This window comes from Pseudorca crassidens, chromosome 15 (assembly GCF_039906515.1).
Source record: "Pseudorca crassidens isolate mPseCra1 chromosome 15, mPseCra1.hap1, whole genome shotgun sequence".
NCBI lineage: Eukaryota > Metazoa > Chordata > Mammalia > Artiodactyla > Delphinidae > Pseudorca > Pseudorca crassidens.
The window spans coordinates 76,283,759-76,309,474 of record NC_090310.1 but is presented as its reverse complement, the minus strand read 5'-3'; the positions used below and the strand labels follow the sequence as shown (position 1 = coordinate 76,309,474).

General features: G+C 45.7%; 1 long non-coding RNA gene across 4 annotated transcripts in view; it reads right to left on the bottom strand.

Moving 5' to 3' along the window:
* Positions 1 to 19,467, bottom strand: part of LOC137206470 (uncharacterized) — a 42,520-nt gene extending 23,053 nt beyond the window's left edge. For 3 of the 4 annotated variants that reach the window (XR_010934663.1, XR_010934662.1, XR_010934660.1), the window contains exon 1: positions 19,328 to 19,465. This is a non-coding gene — a long non-coding RNA (uncharacterized lncRNA). Of the gene's footprint in view, positions 1 to 19,327 lie in introns of all 4 variants that reach the window. The other variant, XR_010934661.1, reaches the window with a different exon arrangement.
* Positions 19,468 to 25,716: the final 6,249 nt, after the last annotated feature.

Sequence of the window (25,716 nt, the reverse complement as noted above, 5' to 3'; positions counted from 1 at the left end):
AAGGAAAATCAGAGTATAAACAATGGGAGAAAGGATAGACAGACAGATGCTCTGGGGCCAAATCATTTAGATTGATTATGAATGCAACATCAAAAGTACTAACTTATCCTAACTTAATTATTCAGAATGATTTGTTGGGCTTCGCTGGTGGCGCAGTGGTTGAGAGTCCGCCTGCCGATGCAGGGTACGTGGGTTCGTGCCCCGGTCCGGGAGGATCCCACATGCCGCGGAGCGGCTGGACCCGTGACCCATGGCCGCTGAGCCTGCGCGTCCGGAGCCTGTGCTCCGCAACGGGAGAGGCCACAGTAGTGAGAGGCCCGCGTACCGCAAAAAAAAAAAAAAAAAAAAGATTTGTTGTTCATGTAAGCAATATATTCAGAGGTTCAGACATCAGGAGTGACTTGAATAAGATCTCTCTCCATTTTATCTTTCATTTTCCATGTTGTACCCTTCTCCTCCTCAGCCTGGCTTCTCAAAATGGCCTAGCAGTGCCTGGACTCAAATCACCAATTCTCCCATATCCAGAGGGTGGGTTCCAAGGAAGATATTAACTCTGCCCTGATTGGACCACCCTGAACCTAGGAAAATATTACATGCTGATTGGCTCACGCCTAGCTTTGCTGAACCAATCATGTGGCAAAGAGGGTGGCATTATGCTAGTTAGCTTGGAACGTTCAGGTCCCACTGTAGTTGGGCATGGGGTCAGTTTCCCTGAGAGACATGGGTGACTTGGGAGAAGGGTGAGCATGACCAACACTGAGGTTATTGCATGGCAGGGGTATGGGTGGCCAGATACTGGGTGGGCATGAAAACTATCTACAAAAACCACCAAACATAGAACCCAGGTCTTTCCAAAGCAGAGAATGGGTCTTCTTCATTTCAAATTTCCACAATATTCGCAGTTAATGGCACTTGGCACTCAATCAATTTTTGATGACCGGATTAACAAGTTAAAACAATCAGGCTATAGGGAATAAAATTCTAATCACATTTAAAAATAAGATTCACAGTCCTAGGGCTAATTCCAGTTGTGACACTATAACTGAGAGACATAGTTGCTATAGCTGTGTCTATGAAGAACTGTCAAAATATCTTGAAGTTAGGTAATAATTTGGTATCTATTAAGATTCTATCTTCAAAAGTCATTTTTCAGTGCACACAGCATGGAGGACAAGGCAAACCAATGTCAAAACATTCACTTTATATCATTTTATCTCAGCTTCTAGGCTAAGGGCTGTGATAAACTGACACATGTCACAAAACTCACACAGTTCTTAGGAAGAAAACAGATGATCATTTAAGACGCAGCACCTGATGGATGGTTGTGGAAGTTAATGCTGCAGAATCTCAAGAAGGGTGAAAACCCTTCACAACTCTTGATCAAGGTACGATTTCAACAGAGCCCTATGGGTGAGTAAGATGATCCTAAAAGTCAAGGATGGTGTTAGAGGTGGGGGGAAGGGTCCAAAGCCAAGCCTTAGAGTCAAGAAAAGGAAAGGGATGCTGTGTTGAGGGTCCCCAAGACCACTGTCAGGCGTGCTGACTCACTGGGAGGACTCAGTAGGACTCAGCTTACAACCATACTCGGGGCTGTGAGTTATTACAGGGAATCGGTACAAAGTAAATCAGCAAAGGGAAAAGGCATATGGAGTGAAGTCCAGAGGAAGTCAGGAGCCAGCTTCCAAGGGTCTCTCCCAGTAGAGTCACACAAGCCTGCCTTTATTCCTCCAGCAACAAGATGTGACAACATGCGTGCAATGTTGCCCACCAGGCAAGCTCATTAGAGACTCTGCCCGGAGGCTGGGCACGTGGCAGCCTCTGCCTCGTTCGTACCAAAACCCCAGACTCCCGGAAGGAGAACAGGTGCTCAACATAAAACACATTGTTTTGTATAAACAGTTTAGGCAGAGGGAGCCACTCTTATCAGTCAGGGTGTTGAGAACCCTCCCGAAATCCAAGTTCCCATATACCAGCCAAGGGCCAACCCTGCAAGCAGGCCCTTCAAAGGACAGCAGTCAGACCTGCTAGAGCAGCTCTCTTCTGCACAGATGTTCAAGAGTTCAATCTTTTCACTTCCCTAATCACGGGGACCTGGCATAATAATAATTAACAGTTACTGCTCCTGCCCTGTGCCAATAATTGGGTGAGTTATTCTCTCTCTGAGCCTCAGTTTCTTCATCTGAAAACAGAAACGAGGTTAACCACAAAGTGGCTGAGTCAACCCAGGCAAGAGGTGCGAACACCTGTTCCCCACAGGGGAGACGGTGAGCATCACCTCCCTTCCCTCTCCCTCCCCCACAGCCCCTGATTTAATGCAGGGGGATCATCTGAGCCTATCCAAGCAGGAGCAGGATTCCTTTCCACTCACCCCACCCCAGCCTGGCCTCAGAGGGTCACGCAGCCGAGCAGAGCAGGAAAAACGGGCTGGGAAACAGGCTGGATTTATACCCTGCCTTTCAAAGCACTTTAAGGATGTGCACCTGCATAACCTCATTTCTCTCCTCAAGATCAAGGGACAACACAGACACACAGAGATATATGAGTCTCTCTAGAGCAGTGCTTGATACCTAGGGTGATCAAAAAGCATTTGCAGAATAAACAAGCACATTCACAAATAAATGCCAGGATGAATGAAACCTGGTTTTGAGTGGAGTCATGAACACTGCTTCCCTTGGGTTCAGCAGAGCAGAATTTGCAAACGCAGTCTTTTCTCGGGCGTTGCCAGCCCAGCTCAGTGGTTGACAAGGAGCACCTATCCCCACACTCACAGGTCCATGGGGTCACCACAGCTCAGATGATCTTGGCGGGCCTCTGCGGGGCTTGCTCCACAAGCTCAGGGGGAACATCTACCGGGGCACGCTCTTCTCGTGGCAGATCCCCAAAAGCAAGAGCAAAACAAACTGCAGGAGCACATTGAATGCCTTTGCTCTGTGTCACTTTCACCGATATTCAACTGGTCAAAGCAAGTCACAGGGCCAAACCCACATGGAAGGGGGTGTGAAGCACTACTCACTCACAGGATGAAGAGAAGAGTGTGAATAGTTGCTGAACAATAATTCAAACTATCATGTGAACCATAACCCTAGATAGATAGATGATAGATAGATGATAGATAGGTAGGTAGATAGATAGATAGATGATAGATAGATAGATGATAGATAGATAGATGATAGATGATAGATAGATAGGTAGACAGGTAGATAGATAGGTAGACAGGTAGATAGATAGATAGGTAGATAGGTAGGTAGATAGATAGATGATAGATGATAGATAGATAGGTAGACAGGTAGGTAGACAGGTAGATAGATAGGTAGACAGGTAGATGGTAGAACCTGAAACACCTTCATAAAGGAAAATAATCACAGTGGCAGTTAATGCCACACCTACAGCCATCTACCAGCAGCCTCAAGTCTCAGTGGCACCAGGCAATAGCCCCCAGGGGCTTCTAGACCATTCCAGGATGGGAGGTGCAAGATCATCGCTCCAACCTCAGCAGGTGGACCCAGCTCACATTTTAACTCCAATTTAACTCAAACGGCAGCTGCTGTCGTTGCCTGGGGACCCCTATCTTTTTGCATGTTATTGTAGATCAGTTGCCCGCCGCTGCAATAAAGAACTCTCGCTGGGTTGTCTGGAACTCCTAAATCAGCGCTGCAGAGAGGCCAGCAGAGAAACCAGGCAGGCTCCCGTCACGGGTGACTGACGCCAGACTCCAGAAGGCAGTCATGGGGTCCTGGCTTTTGCGAAACCAGCCCCGGCCACATACCAGAGCTCAAAGGAGGACTTCGGCTGCCCTTGCAGGTGAGGCCAGTGGTGGCCGTGGCTGGGCAGCAGGAGTGTTTGGAAGATGCTGGACACACATCACAGCTGGATGGGATTCACCTGTATCCACTGGCGTTCGTGAAAAAGCACTTGCCAGCTTTGTCTAGTGCCTCTTTGGTTCCCAACTGTGTCCTTACCGTTATACAGTGGAGGGGACAGAGATGGATGGTCGGGTACCAGATGGCCCATCATCAAATTGGAGCACCCAGAGCCCCGGTGGGGCCGGGGCATGAAGATTTTCCAAGGGTTTATAGGCACAGAGGGTTCTAAGAGAGTCAATTTCCACGACAATTTCCAAGAGACCTTCCACTGACATGTGTTCTATCTGCCACTTCATCTTTCACACATGTCTTTCTTCCACTATATAAAAAGTAGGTTTATCAGTCAGGGTGCCAACACGAAACAGAAAGTGCACTCAAATTGGGTAATTCGAGGAGAATTTAACAGAGGAAATAATTTACAAAGGGGTAGGTGGGGTAAAGAAAACTACAAAGGATAGTGCCGCCTTTGGGCTGGTGTGGCCCTGAGTAGGGCGAGGGGAGAGAGAAGTTTCTAGAACCTGGAGACGGGGAGGCTGCCTAAATTGCGAAGGAGGTGTGGCCTTCTGGAGAAGAGGCAGCCACCCTGGGTCACCTCGCAGATAAGGCCAGGGAATAAATGCCCAGTCGACTTTACTCTCTCCTGGCTTCCACCAACGCTGCATCCCTCATTGGCCTTAGGAGAACAGAGCCCATTGGTCTGTGCAGTCAGCCTCCTGGGGAGTAAGGAAGGTGGAGAGGAGTGGGGGATGGGAGACTCCCCCCTGAAAAGGCATCACCCATCCTGAATCTAACAAAGGTGCCGTCCCCTGCTGCGAAAAAAAAAAAAAAAAAAGTCCTTCAGGGCACCAAACAAAGGCACATTTTGAAATAGTCACCTTGCGTGGAGAACACAAATGTCTGATAACTGGGTACCACGTTTGGTGTCTAACTGGGAACCACCTCCTTTTAGGAGTTAGACTGTTTTCAATTCTTCACTGTCACTGAAATTGGAGAAACTAGTACCTATGTCAGCTCATAGATTATCAAAAAGCACTAAGTAATTTTTGGCATATAACTTGAAAGGAGCCCAAACAATTGCACAGCAGACAACAGAAGCCCTTCCGAGCCCATCTGTTTGTTCTCATGAACAGGATTTCCGTGCTGACACCAAGAGAAACAAATGGTATGAATAGAGTTGACACTGACGCCTATCTTTCTAAATTAACAATATTCATTCATGAATACATTCTTTGAAAAAACAGTCCCACCTCTCATATTAAGAGAAATATATCCCAAAGTATTGTACTTTATGGATTGATCATTCTTTATCACCGGCTGTGACATGCTTAAGCTGTTTTGATCAAGTGTATTCTACTAACCACCATAACGATCATTGAATTTAAAATAACATTTTAAAATTTAAAGACTTGTAGTCAATGAAAAATTTTTAATTTCAATTTTAGGCACATTTTTTTGTGCAGTCAGTGATGGATGATAAAGTGATTAATAAAAGACTTCCAAGAATAAAAATCTATATTAAGACCAAATTTCTGCCAGGGTAGTACAAGTTGATAAAAAAAGAACGATGCAGAATTCCTAACAATTAAAACAAAGCTTGTATATGTATTAATTTTATCCATGATGGTGGGTATCAAACCGCAAATGAGCTTCAATGGACATACTTTGAAAATTACATTACAGTCCTCTTTTAAAACACCAATATTTACATGTCAAAAATTATATCCATTTATACAAATTTTATTTACTATATTTATATATAAAATAAATATGTATTCTATTTTGATAATATTTACGTATATTAACATTCTATATAATTTAATTATATCCAAATATATATTTAAGCCTATTAGACAAAATTTAGATGATAACTTAAAAATGTGAGAGTATGTGGGAAGTATTATCAGAAGCATGGAATTGTTCACACCTTTTCTCTGATTATCACATATTAATAATTATGAATATTTTAAAAATATAGTTTCAAAGATATTAACAGTGAAAAACTAGGGGGGAAGTGAATGTCCAGCAATAGAAGAATGATTATTACACATCCATTTAAAAAAATGCAATAACTAAAGGTAAAATGTGAGCATATGGATGTGATTTTCAAAGTTGGAGGAGATGCTACAAGATAAGTCTGCAGAATCAAGCAGGGCTCAGATATTTCGAGGGGTCTCGTTGGCCCACCGAATGCTGGGAAAGCAAGGAATGAAATAAGGTAAAATCTATCCAGGATGGCACAGGACAGCTGCGTCCAGTGCCCGATGACAAGGTAATAACGTGCTGTCAGAGCAGGGGAAGATGGCTATGGAGCAAGGTGATCACAACTGCTGTCCTAGAGGAACAGAAATTAACCGAGGACCTGAAGGAGCATTGAGCTGCATCTGAGAATGTGGAGGAAAAACTGCCAGGGAAGTTTTGAAAGAGGCAGTGGCTTATGGACCCTGGCATATTTCCCTTTGCAATCAGATCCACCTGTGGACACTCAGTTACTCTCAACCACAACAACAACAACAATGGTAGTAGTAGCAGTAATAATAGTACTAGTCTATATTTGTTGAACGCTATTTTTAGGCATTGGTCTGAGATACATTGATATGGATTCTAGGAGTCTAGCCCCCATTCTTAGCCACTATTCCACACTGCTTCTCTTATTTCTCTGGGTGCTATTCATGCCATCGTTCCTTCTTTATTTCATTCAGCAAATAACTGTTACCTGCTGACTATGCGCTGGGTCCTGTAGATACAGCGTTCAAGGTATCTTAACTATCAGCAAGTTCTCATCTGCACTGGTTTCCTCGTAGAATCTTACTCTGGTGTGGTTTGATTCTCCCCTTCTCCCTGGAAAGGATGCTGACTTCCCCCTCCAAGCTGTGGAAGACAACCATCCTCTCTCTACACTCCTCTCCCTCACTTTCCAGTCTCAGGACCGAGCTCCCGTGCTCAGCTTTTCTTGGCCAGTCCACTGAGTGTCCACCTTTCTCAGAACCCAGACATCTCTTACAGTCTGTCAACCATCCAGTCCTCAGTCCATAGAGTTTTGCACTACATGCTTCCAATAGAGTGACCATTGGTACTGCCTATTACATTCGGAATCGCCCCAAGATTTCTAGCTCAGTGGCACCCACTGAGATGAGATTTGAGATTTCATTCAGCTGTGAGTTCCCCCCGCCGCCACAGTGGACAGGACCCTTGAACAAGATAAAGGTGTATTTCTGTCTCATATAAATGTGGACAGTCCAGGGCTACTACAGTGGCTCCAAGACATCAAGGGCCCAGGCCCCTTCTATCATGTTGCTCTGCCGTGCTCAGCATAAGGCTTCTCACTCATAGCTCTGGGCGCCTGCTCTACATCAGACACCCGAGTCTGCATTCCAGCCACAGGAAGCAGGAAAAAAGCTGCGGAGGGGGGACATGCCCTCTCTCCTTAAGAGGCTTTTCAGAATTTGAATACAGTACTTGGGCGTATATCCCACTAACTAGAACTTAGTGATCTGGCCGCGTCTACCGGCAAGCCCGAATGGGAAATGGAGTTTTTCTTTCACACAGTCGTGTGCCAAGCAAAATACCTGGGCTTCTAATACAAAAGAAGGGAAGCACAGACATTACGGAAGAGCCCCCATAGCATCTCACATTCCCTTTCCTCCAGAATGGGCCCATTTCTCCAGCCCAACCACCACCCTCTGGTTTCACTTTTCCATGGATCTTAAGGACCAAGCAGAGTCTCTTTGGCTGTGACCAGCCCTCCTCCCCAACCCCCCAGGAAAATCCTTAGTATTTACTAATACGATACAGTTCCCCAAGGACTTGTCCTCTGACTTACAACATCTAGGATTCATGAATACATGTTTGCAGATGGGCTTTCCATTGGTGCACAACCCAACCCTCACACTTTGAACCAAAAGCTAAATGTTTTCTGCCTAGAGTCAACAATACTTAAAAATTTGTTAGGAGGGTAGATCTCACGTTAAGTGTTCTTACCACAAAAGGTAGGGTGCAAGGAAACTTGGGGTTGATCGATACGTCTATTACCTTGATGGTGGTGATGTTTCATGGGTGTTTGCATACGTTCAAGCTCATCACATTGTGTACATGAAATTTGTGCACTTTGTCATGTATCCACTACACCTCAACAAAGCGGTTTAAAAATAAATAAGGAAATGTTTCTGCTCAGCTAGTCTGTCATCTGTCATGGGGAAGTGAGCAGGCATGGCCGCTGCCCGTCAGACACTTGGGTGACGGCTGCAGCATGGCCAGCAGCTGCGGAGACTTGGGAAGGACGAGCATGTAAAGCGGGTGGTCTTCCCCAGGACATCTGTCAGCGTGCTCGCTTGCCAACAATGGAATCCACCGTAGCTATTTAAGCAGAAAAGGAATTTCATAAAGAGTGTCGGGGAACTCCCAGACTCTCCGGAAGGAACAGCAGATCAGGCTTCTTAGAGTCCACACAACTGGTAATAATGCTGTGTGTTTCCCATGGCAAACTGACAATTTCACAAAAGGCAGGGGAGCTACGATTAGGGCAGAAAACCTCAGAAATTTCAAATTTAAAGAGAAGATTTTTAAAAAATAAGTACAAGCAGCTTAGTTGTTGGTATCTGAATTAGCTCAAACCTTGCTCCTGAGTCCAAGCGGAGTCACTGAGGAGCTCAATGTAGTTATGATCTCAAATGTTTGGTTAAAGAAATAGTCCCATGTCCACACTGCCCAAACCAAAGGCACTTTTATTCTAATCACTTGGTTAGGAAGAAATTCAGACATGGCAGGGACTTCCTGAGCTATTTGTAAGGAAGAGCCAAGAAATGGACAATCATAAACTGGGGGTCGGTTTATTCCTCCAAGTTACCACAAACCTCATTTACCCTTATCTTACGCATGTGTTTCCTTCCAAGGAAAATTGCTCACACATTCCTTGGGGCATTTTTCCCCACTTTTTCTTTTCTTGACTGTGTTTAAATAAACTACTAATTTTGTTTTCACGGTGATTTAAGAAGTAGTACAGTTCGGATTGGATAACTACCATCTTAATGCTTTCAGAGCAAACAAATTTTAGGGTTTCGTTTTGTTGTCATCAAAATCAACCACATGGTGACTGGCCCTGTGGAGTTTTCTAGGTAGACCGGATGGACATGAAGTTGTACGTGACGTTAAGGATTCAAAGACCAATCGCCAAGACTAAAATTTGTATCGGAGGCTGTGAAGGCTCTTTGGAAATGTGTGCTTTTCGAGAGCAAATTAACATTGGATTTCTTGGGTGTGGGGGGCACTGAATCGGAATGTGATTTTTGAGAATTCAACAGAATTTATTCTCATTAGGTCAAAAACGTCTATCAAGTGTCTTTGCAGAGTGAAAGTGTTCACTGAGAAAAGAAACACCAATCATCAAAGAGGCACATTCTATGTTTTAGAAGACATTTGGTGGTAAGTGACAGAAAACCCACGTCTATCTGGTTTACACAAAGGGAATTTATTGGCTCATGCCAACGTGAAGCCAGGGATGAGCTGGTTTTGGGTGTATCTACATCCAGGAAGGCTCAGGGTTAGTTCTCATTGGCTCTGACTGCAGTCACATGCCATTCCTGAGCCAATCATTGTGGCCAGAGGCGTGTGCTATCTGATTGGCCAAGCCTGGGTCACATGGCCACCACTGGAGCTGGCCTGGGAGTAGCAAAGCCTGGTTCCCAGAGTTATCTGAGTCCCGTCCCTGGAAGTGTGGGGGGTGACTGCTGGGCGGGCACAAAGACAACCATCTTCCTTGCATCCACCCAGACATGTTGTCCTCCAGAGTCAACCTAGACTCCTTGCACTCCTTGGCCTCTCTTGACCTTTGGCATCTGGACCTCATTTCCCAGGACCCCTGCCCTCCACCATGGCCACCTGCCTCCTCCTTGAGCTGCTGCTTCCAGAACATGGCTTTTGTCCAGATGCCTCCCTTTTCTGCTCTTCCTCAGCTCTCACTCCCCCGGGGATGTCTCATGTGCCCTCTTTTGACCCCAACCTCGCTCTCCTTTCTTCATGCATATCCTGACTCCGAATTTCCAGCTACCTCAGGGTTCAAGCATCCTAGCTCCCTGACTCATGTGTCCTCTCTGACATCAGATCCCCACGGGCCAGTGGGCACACTGGCCAGAACTGTCATTGAGAACAGCCATCCTCTCTTGCTAGCATGAGGAAATGCCAAACATGCGCCCAACATTTTCTCTTTCCATCATTAAGTGGCCTCAGGCCCAAAGCAGTAAAACTCTGACACCGAGTTTTTATGGGAATCGTGCAAAGCAGTGAGCTGCGTATACTGACGTATGGTGTGTGCATGTGTGTGTGCATAATTATGGAATAAAATGGAAGGTTATTGTTTCAGCCAGATCATGCATTTCTACTAGCACTGAAGTATCATAGCATAATACTACTTATATTAAACAGACACAACACACACAAATAATACTTTTTTGTTCTATGGGTAGATGACATCATTATCACTATGTTGATAGCGAACATTTTTGGTTTATCATCACATTTAATTCTCATGACAATGCCACAAACAATGTTTCTGTTTTCATCGAACAAAGAAACTGAGACACAGGGAAATGAGTGAAGTTAAGTGACTTGGCCACAGTCACACATATAGGAAGTAAGGAGGTCAGGCATGTGATAGCATTGAACTTCCTCCTTCTGGTGAAGTCAGGGGTGGCCATGTGGCTGGCTCTGGCCAGTGACATGTGAAATTAAGTGTGTGTGTTACTTTGGGGTTGATCCTTTAAGATCCAGTGTTTCTTTCCCAGGCTTTCTTTCCTTTTCCAAATTCCAGATGGTAGAGGAACTGTCATCACAGGTATATAAGGGAAGGTACTGTGGAGTAGAGATGTCCACTTCCCTGAGATAGACGTGGATTTGAGCAAGAAATAAACTTTGTTGCTTTAAGCCATGAAGATTTGGGCTAATGAATAAAATAATAATAAATGCCCTCATGAATGAGATGAGTGCCCGTGTAAAAGAGACCTCAGAGAGCTCCCTCATCCTTCCATCACATGAGGACACAGAGAAAAGACAGCTGTCTAGGAAGCAAGTCTCATCAGACACCGAATCTGCCGGTGCCGTAACCTTGGACTTCTCAGCCTCCCGAGCTGCGAAAAACAAATTTCTGCTTCTTTATAAGGGACCAGTTTATGGTATTTTGTTATAGCAGCCTGAGCAGAATAAGACAAATTACCTGAGGTAACACATAGAGAACTTTAAACGGTACCTGGCACATAGTAAGTGCTCAGTAAATTTTGTTCAGGGGAGAATAAATAAATAAGAGAATAAAAATACAGTACAAAATGTCTTTATACTATGGGATAAAATTCAGGTATTTTCCCCTCAACAGTCTCTGAATAGAGAGCATTTCCTCTGAGAAACTCCATCTCCATCATTCCATGTAAGGGATGGAATTCTAGCCACAGGCATCATCAGAAGAGTCTTATTCTATTTTTTTCCAGAGGCTGCAGCATGTAGAGTTCAGTGTGTGGCTTCTAGAACCCTCTGCCTGGGTTTGAAATGTAGATACTGGTTGTGCCAGCAACTATATAACCTTGGGCGAAACACTTAATCTCCATGCCTCAGTTTCCTCGTTGTCAAATGAGGATAATCTTGCTGTGAAGATTAAGCAAATATCTGTAAGGTATTTAGACCTGGAATGTCTGTCCAATGTAATGTTAATAGTCAGAGTTGATTCCATATCTTAAAATGCTTTCCAAACTGTAGAGTCCTGTGCACGGGTGTGTTGTTGGTATTATTCTTTTTCCATCCATGTGAGCTTAGGCAGATGGGATGATTATTATTAGCAAAGCCAAGTCACGCTTTCCCAGCTAGTTTCCTGGTCTCTCCCATTTGGACATAATTTTATTTGTGTAATCCAGACATCCCCGGTAGATATCAAGCCAGATCCTTTCTTCGTTCTACTTGTCTAATAAAAAGTTTAGTCTTTTCCTGGCTTCCTGACTCCAGATAATTTCCTGGTGCTTCTCTCTGCTCTGCCCCAGTCTCCACCTCCAGATGGCCACTACCCCTGTCCAGTTCCCCCATGCAAGAAACAAGTGGCTAGAGCAGCTCCAGGCACATGTCTGCACAACACACCTGTTCCTTCACGCACAATGTCCGTGGGGCTTAGCGTCTTGCTCCAGCTCACAGAGCTGTCAGCAGAGACAGGGCTAGAACCTGGATCTCCCATCTTCCCAGGGCCGCCCTCTGCAAAACACTGTCAGCATCCCAAGAGGAGTACTGATACAACGGGAGAGGCATTGCATGACCCTCATTCATTCATTCAGTCATTCAGCCACTCATGAACTTATGAATTCATTCAACAAATATTTATGATGCCTGTTATATGCCAGGCACTCTTCCAGGTAGAAGGCATGGGCCCCACCTTGTGTAAAGGAAAAAGGAAAAAAGGAGAATTGATTATTTCTTTGGAAAATATCTTTGTTCCATGTTGTGAAAAGCATCAGTGGCTCCAGAATTTGTTTACAGGAGAGTCTTAGAAGCAGCGATTTCGTGGAAAGGGGAATAGTAGAAACTTTGAGTGTTCCTGCATATCTGGTTCTTCCTCCTTCTGGAAACAAAAAGGGATGCCACTTCCGGTTCCCTGGAAGCTAGGTGAGCTGTGGGGCACACCCTAGACAATTGGTGTGGATGGAAAAGGTGTCACATGTCACTGAAGACTGAAGGGTTCAGACAGGTACAGGAGCTCCGGGGCTCACAACCCTGATCTACGTGGTGGAAACAGGTGTGGCGAGGTTGACACTGCCAGATGGAAGCCCCTGACGGGCTGAGTCCATGCAGGGACACTGCCCTCCAGGGTCCTCTGGACCAGCAGTCCACTTTGCGTGAGAAAGAAAAATAGATCTTGATGTGTTAAGTGACTGTGATTTGAGGGTTATTCGTTATTGTAGCCCAGCCCAGCCTTTCCTGACTGATAGGAGGCTGGGGGCGAGAAGCAAGGTTAGGATACTGGCTTGAAGCTGAGTTTGCAAAGCCTCACCCTTGCTACCTGGAGTTTGTTTCCCAGATAAATCACAGTAAACAGTTTCCTAAAGATAATTTTACTTGACCTTGCAAATATTTCTTAGCATTATACTGATGACGTTGAGAACACTGATAGATGTTATAAGGGCATCAAAGGATCCTTCTCCATGCTATTCCTTGGAAGCACTATTAATTTAAAAATAATAAATAATATAATAATTAAACACATTTCATTTTAAATGAAAGAAAATTAAACATTAATTAATAAACTCAAGTGTTTACAGGTTTCTTAAGGGCCAACTCTTACTGCAACTTAATTAGGAAGCTCAGCTGAGAAGCGATTAAACAGGTTGATGCAGCCCCGGTTGATTCAGGGCTGCATAGAGACATAGCCTTTATTAGTCTTCTCTGCTTCTATGAAAGCAAAGTAGGTTTGTGTTCCACCTGGGGACTAATCCATTTGTCACTGTGAAATCTCTAAGGACAGGGATGTCCATTTCAAACCTAATTTGCTGCTGCCTTTTCATCTTAGTGGTTTGGGAATGGAGTTTATCTGCCTCGACCCTAGTATATTTTGGTTCCCCCATGCACCTATCTAGTGCCCTCAGTGAAATTTCAGTAGAACATTAACAATTTGTTTTCTCTGATACCAGCTGCATCTGTCAAAGGCTTGGACCCAGGCCCTAAAGAAATGTCACTCTTGCCCCCTTTGTAATGGTTTTATGCAAATAACATCCAAGGCTTAGTTTTGTGATAACAATTTCAAGGAGAAAGATGACTGGAGGAGAGAAGGAAACAGAAGAAAGAGAAAGACAGAGAAGGAGAGGAGAGAGAGAGAAGGAGAGGAGAGAGAGAGAAAGGGAAGGGAGAGAGGAAGGAAGAGGGAAGTGATGAGGAGATGGGATCTTGGAGAGAAAGGAGAGAGGATAGAAGGGAGGTGTGGGGAAGGACCAGTGTGTGGATGTCCAAACAAAAATATACCCAGTCAGGGCTTCCCTGGTGGTGCAGTGGTTGAGAGTCCGCCTGCCGATGCAGAGGACACGGGTTCGTGCCCCGGTCCGGGAAGATCCCACATGCCGCGGAGCGGCTGGGCCCGTGAGCTATGGCCGCTGAGCCGGCGTGTCCGGAGCCTGTGCTCCGCAACGGGAGAGGCTGCAGCAGTGAGAGGCCCGCGTACAGCAAAAAAAAAAAAAAATATATATATATATATTTAGAGAGAGAGAGAGATATAGATATAGATATAGATATAGATATAGATATAGATATAGACACCCAGTCCTACACAACACGGCGGGATGGCGGCGAAGACCAGTTCCTGCTCGGAGCAACTCTCAGCATTGTTGTGACGGGAACAAATGAGACACGGTGTGACAAATGCTGTGGAAAGGGTCCAGTGTTCCTTACACAATATTAGTTGCTCCGGCGCAAGCCAGGGGAGGGAAGCCATTCCAGCAAGTCAGGGAGTGGAGGAAGGATTTTCAAAGCGAGGCCGACTTTCCCGTGGGGGCACACAAGCACTTCCCAAGAGCACGTGGGCACCGATCCTCAAACTCCATGCGATAACATTCCCTACTGACCCACCTGAAAGCGCTCTCGCTGCCCACCTTTCCCATCTCCCCTTCACAACCGGCCTTTCCCATTTTAGAAGGAGAGGTGAGATCTTCACCCCCCCAGAGTCTCCGCACGGTGCTTTGCTTCAGGGTTGGTGGGCCTCCCACAGGTTCAACAAGGGGGCAGGTTGTTACATTGGGGGCTGAGGCGGTGTCCTTTCACTAAGACTTCCCGATGCCCTCCATCCGCTTCATAAAGATGTGCATCTCCAATAAAATGTTGCTTTGATGTTTAATAATTATTTATCCAAATACGTCATTTTGATCACTTGGATGTTACAAATTCCAAAGATAAATCCAATTCTAAACATAGTTAGTTCATAAGTAAAATAATTTACAGGGTAAAAATGTATTGAAATAAGACAAAATCACCAGGGAGATAGAGGAGGGGATCTTCCGAGGAGAAAGGGAAATGATCCATATTCCTAATGGTTAAGAAAAATGTAATATATTTTTTGGAAGGATAGTGGCTGTTAAACGACTATGCTATTTAGCTTTAATTAGATACATTTGAAAGGCTGATACAGCAGTTTTATGCAAAATATCAACATTTACGCTACTCTGTCATTTACACAACTTTGTCATTTTGTTCTTTGCATTTGACTCTAGGTTTTTCCGGAAGAGCTGTTTGCTAACTAAGAACCCAACTCCTTTGAGCCTCTTCTCTTGTTCTTTGCTTCCATGACTAGACCTGACTTCCTCTTTGGGGATAATTTTTCACCCCCCAAATCTGCATTTGTATCAATTCATGAGAATGATACAAAGTGGATGAGAGTGCAGCCCAGATCTTTCTGGCACCCTGAGCCTGAGCAGTGAGTGGACCGAACTCGCTCAACAGCCACAGGGCCTGGGCCCATCCACCAGCTCTACTGTAAGAGAGTGGAACTCATGCCTTGTAAAGCTAGCCGTTGCCGCCTGTCATGGGCTGTGTGGGTGTCCCACTCACGGAACATTTCCTGTCTCCTCCCAGGCTCTTCCCCATCCCGGTGGAGGCCATATAATTGACATTGCACATGAGATGGGGAAGGACGTTGTGGTGTCCCTCTTGGGCAAATATTTTAAGCCATGTCATCTTCCTCTTGCCACAGTGACTGTAGGAGGAAGCGCCAAGATAGAGCCTCTGTGAGCCTAGGTCCCAATAGGAAGAGGTCCCAGCTGACCCTGAAGCGACAATGCAGCCTTCATGAGAAGGAACTGGTTCGTATTTTCAGCCACTGAGATTTTGATCTCGTTTGTTACCGAAGCACAACCTCACCCACCCTGTAGAACGAGTCATTTGCAAATAGCCGAAACTTCAAATATTGAATCTGTAAAAATGCAGAATTATTTATATTCAGCTCATTGTTGTAACCATTTCTTTTCCTTCTACAAAACTTGCAGCCCTTCATCAAGTGGAATTTTCGCATCTGCTGTTTTGGAATAAATTCCATAAATGGACAAATCTGCATTCTCTCCTCTGATTTGCCTTCATAAAGGACCCAGGGATTCACCACTGTGATGGTTAATCTTATGTGTCAACCCCACTGGGTCATGGGGTGCCCAGATATTTGGTTAAATATTGTTTCTGGGTGTGTCTTTGAGGAAGTTTCCAGATGAGATTCTCACTGAAATGGGTGGACTGAGTAAGGCAGATTGCTTCCCTAATGTGCGTGGGCATCTTCCAATCTGCAGAGGGCCCGAATAGAACAATAGAGGAAGGAGAATATGCTCTTCACACCTGATTGCTTGAATGGGGACATGGGTCTTCTCCTGCCCTTGGACTAGGACTTAACCATTGGCTCCCCTGGTTCTCAGGCTTTTGGACTCAGACTGGGACTATGTCACTGGCTCTCCTGGGTCTCCAGCTTACAGATGGAAGATCATGGGACTTCTCAGCCTCCATAATCATGTGAGCCAATTCCTTACAATAAATTGTATAAACACACAAACACGCATACACATCTCCTGTTGGTTGTTTCTCTGCAGACCCCCGACTAATAAAACCGCCCTGTCGGATTTTGCTACTTCCCATAGATTCTTGAGCACTGTGATTACTTCTTTACTCCTGCCTTCTATGACCTTTGTGACATTTCTGGAAAAGCCCATTTCCTGCTCTGACCCAGGGTCAGAGGCTCTCGTCAATAAGGAGGCCTGGTGTCCCTCAACATTTGCTATCAAATAAGAATGTAAACATGAAGGTCTTTCTGACAGAAACACCATGTGTAGCTAATGGAGACCAGAGAAAGTGATTTATTAGCCCAGAAAACTCAGGGAAACTGATTAGTGAGTCAAAAGGGCACACTTTTGCTGCTCTACCAAAGCACGTGCAGACGAAGACACCGTCCTACATGTGCCAGGTCACTTGATGAATGGCCAGCCCTGAACGCTGGTGGGAAGCTTTGCTCCTTTAAGTCAACCAAGCAGCTCATTTACACAATTTTTTAAACCTCCATCTTAGACAGTGATTTTCTGGATTAATGGTGGTAAAGCAACTGAAATTCTCACTTTGCAACTGAAAGAGCTTTTTCCCTCCATGCACATAAATGTTTCCCCACCTATCTGAGGTCTTGGCAGATCAGGGATCCAGCATTCTTAAACGCTGAGGGAAGGGGGCTTCCCTGGTGGCGCAGTGGTTGAGAGTCCGCCTGCCGATGCAGGGGACACGGGTTCGTGCCCCGGTCCGGGAAGATCCCACATGCTGCGGAGCAGCTGGGCCTGTGAGCCATGGCCGCTGAGCCTGCGCATCCGGAGCCTGTGCATCCGGAGCCTGTGCTCCGCAACTGGAGAGGCCACAACAGTGAGAGGCCCGTGTACCGCAAAAAAAAAAAAAGTTGATGGAAGCCAGAGCACCCAATCCAGCATCGAAGTCCTGAATGACGTCAGCCCCACCTGGGTAACCCGCACTTCACCACATTCCAACGGCTCTGGCTTGAGTTTTTTCCTCAGTCTCTCCACTGTTGGACTAATTAAAGCCATCCTAAGTTACTTGTATGCTGCCTTAAAGGGACAGAAGGATACCTTCTGGAGGAATGAAGGGAGAGAATTGATAACTTGAGGACTCCTCTTGCAGAACCAGCTGAATCTGAGGCTGAGTAGTAACCAGCTCTCCGGGATGACATCAGAGACCCTCTAGAACCTATTGCCATGTGTCTGCAATCCTACGGTCACTACTCCTTCTGGACTGAGACACTGGACAACCCTTTTTAGATGCAAACATCATATAACTGGATGATTGTATCAGTCAGGACACTTGGTTGCATGCAACAGAAAAGCCAAATTAAATAACTTCAAATTAAAGGAATTTACAACATCAAATAACTAAGAAGCGCAAAGAGTAGTTTCTTAGTTTCAGGCACAGCTGGATCCAGATGCTCAAATGATGTCCTCAGGTCCTGACTAACGTCTCCTGGTCTCTCACGTCCTCCTTTCCCTCTCAGGTTCATTCTCAGAGAATCTTCTGTCAAGGCTGCAGGAAAGACTAAGTCCAGTGGAAATGAATCCCTGCCTCACTCCCACAAGCCACAACAACAGACACATTGCGTCTCATTGGTCCTGTTGGGGCCCAGGGCAGGCTGCCCCAAAATATGCTTCAATGGCATATTGATTGTTTTGAATTGAAGTTACTTGAGAAACAGCTGGTGGAAAAAAAATAATATAAAAAAACACAGACCTCCCCACCTTTCTCTCTAAAAGTGGTAAATAAATCTCGCATGTGAAGGTATCCTCCCTACACCAGGAGGAGAGACAGCATCCTTATCACCAGAGTCAGGGAACTCCAGGCTAAGAAAGCCGTATAAACTAACTTTGTTACTCCTTCATTAGTCTGCTGCCCCAAGCGCCAGCCCCTTTGCTAAATCTTCACAAATAATTGTTTCTTTGTCTAAAAATGATTTACAAACAGCCTGCTTTGGTCACTTCAGGGGTCCCACTTGTCTGAGACCTCCGTGTGTAGGAATTACATTGGTTTTCTTCTCCTGTTTATTTGTCTTGTGACAATTTAATTAGACCAGCAACAAGAACTCATGAGGGTGGGGGTACATTTCTCCTTCCCCAACAGTCCTGTTGTCACATGCCCATGCCTGGACCAATCAGAGTCATCAGGAAAGGAAAGCCCTGATGGCCTTAGCCCACCTGACATGAAGGGCTGGTCAAACCATTTGGATGAGAGTCAGGGAATGGTTTCCCAGGGAAATTGGGATTTGGATAGCAAAAGGTGATACAGTGGATTCTGGGCAGCCAAAGAAATACTGTACATTACAAAAATCATATTCATTAAAGAGATTTATAAACTGAAGTGGGACGCACAGAAACAAAGTTTCCCTGTCCTTCTATCTGAAGGGAAACCCATGAACCTGTTTACCTGGGTTGACGTCTCATAATAGGTACCTGTGACCTTGGAAAGAGAAATCTCCTTAGTATTGAGACACAGAGAAGGAAATTTGGCCCATAGAAAGGAATGAAAAAGTCCTAGGTGGAGTAGGAACCAAGACAGCAAGGTGCTAGGGAATGGTGGCAACCAGCAGGATGGAGGGAGATATCTAGACGGGATCATCAATATAAATAACAACATAATAGTGATGAAAGCTACCACTGATACAGGGCTTACTGCATGCCGCTACCCCAATCACTCTGCATGCATTAACACATTCACGTCTCACAACAATTTTACGAGGGTCATATTATCTTTATTTCCATTTTACAGTTAAGACAATGGGGACACAGAGTAAATTGCTCAAAGTCACAGCTAGTGGTGGGGATACTGAGATTTGAACCCAGGCAGTCTGTCCCAAAGTTCACTCGCCCAGAAAAGAGAGTGAGGAAATCACCCAGAACCAGAGAACCAAGATGGTGCTGCTGGAAGGGAATGCTGAAACTTACTAGATTCTGAAGTCAATTCAAAGAGATTCACTTTTCGCTGGTGCCTTGGAGCTATCTCTAACTGTGTTCACTCCATTCCCAGGTTCCAGGTGGAAAGGTGGCTGCGGCACCTCCAGCTTCATCCTCCATGTTCAACCCAGCAGGAAAGAGCCGGGAGCTTCCGGGCAAGTCCTGAGACTCATGCTGTCATGTGCTCACCCCGATGAATCACTGTTGCTGGGAGCACCATATACTGATTGGCTTAGCTCTAGAAATGCTACATGCTGATTGGGTCAGCTCTAGAAATGCTACATGCTGATTGGGTCAGCTCTAGAAATGCTACATGCTGATTGGGTCAGCTCTGGGTCTTGGGCTTGCCTTCTGACGCCCAGATGCTATGGATTGAAAGTGGGGAAGGAAGGAAAATGGGGGAGGGGGTTGAGAGTGCTCTGTTTCCAAAATAAAGTGATAGAGGTGGGGGGTATTAAAGACAACTATTCACAATACCCAGGCTACTATGTGAGAAAAGTTCATTTTTTTTCTTATATAACTTGGAAGCAATCAAAATGCATGTAACCCACAGTGACCTCTGCCAGAGTGTCATCTGTGTCCTTCAGATTCATCTGTTTGTCTTTGGAAAATGGATTTGAAATCACTGACCTATTGTTTATGGGGTCTCTTGATTCACTGGGTGTATGAGCTCACCAGTCACCGCTGGTGAGTTCATGTGTTGGTGAGGTCAAGCCGCACGTTTATGAAATGTCTTGTCTGCCTTAAAAGAAGGGACCATTCATTTGTAGTGAGGTGGATGGACCTAGAGTCTGTCATACAGAGTGAAGTAAGTCAGAAAGAGAAAGACAAATACCGTATGCTAACACCTATATATGGAATCTACAAAACAAAAAAGAAAGGGTCATGAAGAACCTAGGGGCAAGACGGGAATAAAGACGCAGACCTACTAGAGAATGGACGTGAGGACATGGGGAGGGGGAAGGGTAAGCTGTGACAAAGTGAGAGAGTGGCATGGACATATATACACTACCAAATGTAAGGTAGATAGCTAGTGGGAAGCAGCCGCATAGCACAGGGAGATCAGCTCGGTGCTTTGTGACCGCCTGGAGGGGTGGGATAGGGAGGGTGGGAGAAAGGGAGACGCAAGAGGGAACAGATATGGCGATATATGTATATGTATAGCTGATTCACTTTGTTATAAAGCAGAAGCTAAACACACCATTGTAAAGCAATTATACTCCAATAAAGCTGTTAAAAAAAAAAAAGGGACTATTCCTTCTCCCCATCCTTGGGGGCAGGCCAGAGTGCAGAACGATCCTTCAATGGAAACCACATCTTCTACAAGACCTCAGCAGGGGAAGGAATTGAGACAATGACCTAGATGGATATTTCTTTCCTGCAAATGCACAGGTAAGGGAGTTTTCTCGCCACATCCATTTGGATGAACTGTGGTCCCTTACTGAGAACACAAGATTCTACCCGGGCCTCTTCAAGGATGAAGGATGTGTCTTCCTTGTTAATACAGTGCCTAGCTCCACATTGGTGCTAGATAAATGTGAACTGATGGCTGAAAATGCATATTTAAACGTAGGGGCTGGCTACTGCTCGAAACAGCCAAGCCCCCGACCCTCTTCAGGGTTGGATGGTCCAAGGCCGTGGTGTGAATACATTGGGAGAAAGAACAAGAAGGGCTTTTCTTGTCTCGGGTGCCCTGAAAACCTGCCCGCCTGCCACCCTCGGAGGCTGCGTCACTCAGGGATCTTTGTTTGCATCCCATAGACGCTGAGTCCAGCCAACTTAAGGGGAAAAAAGAAGTTCCTGGAAGGACATGCTTACGTTCAAAAAAGGAAGAACCAGGGCTTCCCTGGTGGCGCGGTGGTTGAGAGTCCGCCTGCCGATGCAGGGGACGCGGGTTCGTGCCCCGGTCCGGGAAGATCCCACATGCCGCGGAGCGGCTGGGGCCGTGAGCCATGGCCGCTGAGCCTGTGCGTCCGGAGCCTGTGCGTCCGGAGCCTGTGCTCCGCAACGGGAGAAGCCACAGCAGTGAGAGGCCCGTGTATTGCAAACAAAAACAAAAACAAAACAAAGCAGCTTTGTCTATGATAGGGAAAAACATGGCGGCCTCTAGAATATCTGTTGGCCGAGACAATGGCGTGGTTACAGATGTTAAAATAAACTAGAAAAGTAGATATCAGTAAGAATCAAATTCAAAGACGATGTTAAATAAAACCAAGCAAGTTAGAGAAGGATGCATACAGTAAAATACCATTAATATAAACATTTAAAATATACCAAGTAATATATTTATTTGGGAGTATAAATAAGTTCATTAAAAGTGTAATATGCATGAGCATGGTAAGAAAACAGTTATGGGGATAGTTATTTCTTGGGGAGAAGGAGGGAAATACATGGGAGAGGAGAGTGCAGGAGCTTCAAATGCACATCTGAAGTCGGATCTCTTATGATAGAGTGGTGAGTACCCAGATGCTTGTGACCTAACACTTTTCTGCATGTTTAAAATGCTTCCTTAAAAAAAAAAATCAAGCGGCAAGCGTACAACCATTGCCCGAGTTCTCGTCTGCTCTGCCCTGAAATGATCTCTGTCCCCATGAGTCTGCTCATCTTCTTAGATGACCTCAGAGGCGTGGGCAGTCTCGCTGATCCCACTTAGCGGCAGCTCATCCCTGCTCCACTTTCAGGATCCTTTTGCAGTTTCTGCGGTGTTGCTGGGGAGTGAAGATGCCCTCCTGCCCACAGCGCTTGTCTCATTGTAATTTCTCTATTGATCATCAGTCAGGATTCAGAAAGGAGCTGCAGGCACAGCCATCTCCCCAAGGGAACCTGGACATCGTCCAGCTGCACAGAATCAGGAGATTGATGGTCAGGTCTGATCGGTGCTGGGATCCGCGTGAGCCTGCAGGTCTGGGCAGGAGTAGGCAGGCGGAGAGCGGAGAGCGGAGAGGTCTGACACTCACACGGAGAGATGCAGCGGGGGACTTGGTGCCCCACCCTCTCTCTGTCTCCTGGGCTGGACTGGTAGAATCCTAATTCCTCCTCACTGAGACTGATGGGGGCAGGTGGGGGTGCCCATCTCCGCCCTCCTTCCCCCTAGCCTGCTGTGAGCCTGGAATTCCATCATCAGAGATTTCTTCCTGTTTGGCTTTCTACCGGTCCCTTCTTGGTGGGATGGTGGGTGGAGCGATGTCTGCCTACACTGTAGCAGGGGCTTCTGGAAGGCAATGTGGGTCTACCTCTGGGGGTGAAACAGAGGGCAGAGTAGGGGGAGTTGGGAGGAAGGAGAAAGCCCTGTACTAGATGCTGTACAAGCTTCCATCCTCCCAGTTTTCCTGGGGGCTAACACAAGTCTATGCTGGGGAGGAGAGGGGTGGGTATGAGGCAGAAGGAGAATTACTTCACCTCAGAGTCAGTAGTTAATGTCACCTCCTATGGCTGAGTATTCTTGCTTGTGTTGGGATGGACCTAACAGATAAATGATTCTAAAGAAAAGTATAGAATAGCCGTTAGTAACCAGAAGCTCCTGCTATACAGAACACACACAATCGCCCTCAGGCAGAAGCGGAAGATCAATTACAAGGGAAGGAGAGGTTTACTCCGACTCTGAGTCAACAAGAAAAACCCCAGTGGAAATCAGAGTGTCAGTGTATGTGCAGAATATTTCCTCGGAGCTCTGCTCCCTACTTCTAAGTGAATCTGACATAGGAAAGTGTATCTACTAAAATGTGTTTGGATGTCAACAACCAAAGACCCCGTTAACACAGACTTAGAGAGTCATATTCATTGTCCCCTCTAACAGAAACGATGATTAATTCAGCTTAACCACACCCATCTTTCTGCTCTGCCTTTGCTCACTACGTTGGCTTGGCTCGTAAGCGTGTCTCCTCGTGCTCACATAATGGCTGCTTTGCTTCCAGCATCTTGTCCTTGACCAACTGTTTTCAAAGCCAGGAAGTAGAGTTTCTTCTTGTGCATCCATTTTATGAAAGATGAACGCTTTTCCTAGAAGATTCTCCAGACCCCATAATAAATGTACTCTCCCATTGCATTGGTCAGACTTGGATTCCACAGCCACTCCTGGTTGCAGGGGAGGCTGAGTAAGATGTTTCTGGCATATTTATGCTCTATGGTGGGAGGAGTGCCATACTCCTCCTCCTGGGAGGGAAATGGGGACTAAGGTGGGGCTGGTGAACCTTAGCTCCTGCCCCTGGAAGAATGTGTCTTCATGGGGGCTGTATGGACATTTAAGCAGGATAATTATTTGTTGTGATGGCTGTCTCATCATTGCAGGTCATACAGTAGCATCCCTGACCCCACTAAATGCTAGAAAGGACATCAGCCATTCAGTTATTAGGACACCCCAAGCCTCCCCTAGATGTTTCCAGATGCTCTCCAATGACTGGGACTGTCCCCAGTCTGTACCAAGGATTCTTAAAACGTGTGAAATGTCTACAAGATTCAGAGATAATGATTGGCGTGGGTTGAGGGCAGGGCCCACCCCCAGACAAGCTCAGTTTCTGGTCTATTTTACAAGTTGAATTTTTATCAGGTGTTTTCTTTGATAATAATGTTTATCCCTAGAAATAGTTGAGAATGACTATTCGATTCTACACTGGAGTTATGGGGATTCAAAACTACCTTTTTCAATGTGAGAAGAAGCGGTCAACATGGTAATTTTACTCAGCAAATATTCTGACCAAATTTTTACAGTTGATAGAATAAATGGTGTTTTCTTCTATTCCTTACTTTTAGGGGGCCTCTATCTCCAGGATTCACGCCTCATTCACATCAGAGATGGGTCTTAGAAACTCTTGAGTGTGCTGACCTCAAAGTCATAGAAAACTAAAACATTTCAGGTAAAGAAATCCTGTCAAATTGTTTCTTTTGTTTTCAGGGTTTTTTTTCCCCCTTCTAACTCATGCATTTACAGCATGTTGCAAGAATGGGAGAATTCAGCGTGCACTTTTTTTTTCCCTCCTTTAAAATGGAAAAAATAAAACTTGGCTAGAGTTGAGTGCCTCTTAATCCCCAATAGAAATCTGACATTTTCATTTCGCTTTTTCACCCTCTCTAATCCTCACACAGCCCAAGGTGGGGGAGCGGTTCGCCCCTCCAGCAGAGTTACAATAATCCCACCCAGTAATAACAAAGACATGCCTGAGGGTTCCGGTGGAGATTGAAATGTCCCAAGCCCATCCCTTTTCTAAGGTGATGAAAAGTTGATCTGGGCATGGCCCCAAGTGTTACTTCTCAGATTCCAAGTGGCATTGTCCCTGGCGCCTCACCCTCTCGGGGGAGGGGGGCCGAGGTGCTTGTTAAGGGTGGGCTTCACCCAATGAGCAGGAGGGGTGACCGGGCACCAGGCTTGGGGGACTCAGGATCCCTGCAGCAGTTCCTGACTGGGGCCGCTGTTTGGTTCTGTCAAAGACCAGGGCACCCGCGGAGACAAGGAAACAGACAACATGACTCATCCTGGCTCCGAGCCCAGAAAATGCATGCTAATGCCTTCATGCAGACAAAAATAAGATTATAAGAGATTGAGTGCAGAAAAAGCCCAACCTCAAATGACACTTATCTTCAGTCCATTAACAGGGAGAACCAATAATTTGCTGAGAGTCAAAGAGAAAATCTTCACATGAGTGAAGTTATGTATTAAGTCAATTTTGTCCTCCCCACACCCCCGCTCCTCTGGATAGACTCTGCCGGAGCTCACCAATATCCCTAGCTCCCCACTTCCAGGCCCACAGGAGGATCAGACTTCCCCACCCCGTTATAGTCTGAGAAGGACATGTGACCGCTCCCAGCCAATGAAATCCAAGAGAAAGTGACAGTTGCTAAGTCCAGGCAGATGCTTATAGGGGCTGGAATATGATGTGCTGTGCTCCCTTCCCATGCCATGGTGGTCAGGGTGGGCCTGTACTGAGATGGTGCAGCCTCCATCACACTGGATCACTGAATGACTGCAATGAACAGGGCCCCCCAAACAACCCACATATGGACGTAAAGTGTGAGAAAACTTCTGTTGTGATAAGCCATGGAGATTTCTGTCTTGTTTGTTACTGCAATCCTGATTAATATCCCCAGCATCTTCCACCACGATATCCTACAGATGGACACATGAAAAGCCCATGACTTCCTCTAAACATACATGCAAAAGATTATTGGTGTTCAAGTTCCTCCAGACGAAAAAAAAAAAAATCAGAAGTGTTACAGATGAAACAGTGGCTGTCTTCAGCAAGTCAGAACTATTGCCCCAATATTGAATGTGATGAAAGGGAAAGAAGCATTTAAAAGTGCTGACATCGGGGATGGACACTTTAATGGCTATGTCAAAGGAGACCTAAATTTAGAAATAGAGTCTAGTGACAGGTAGGAATGAACCA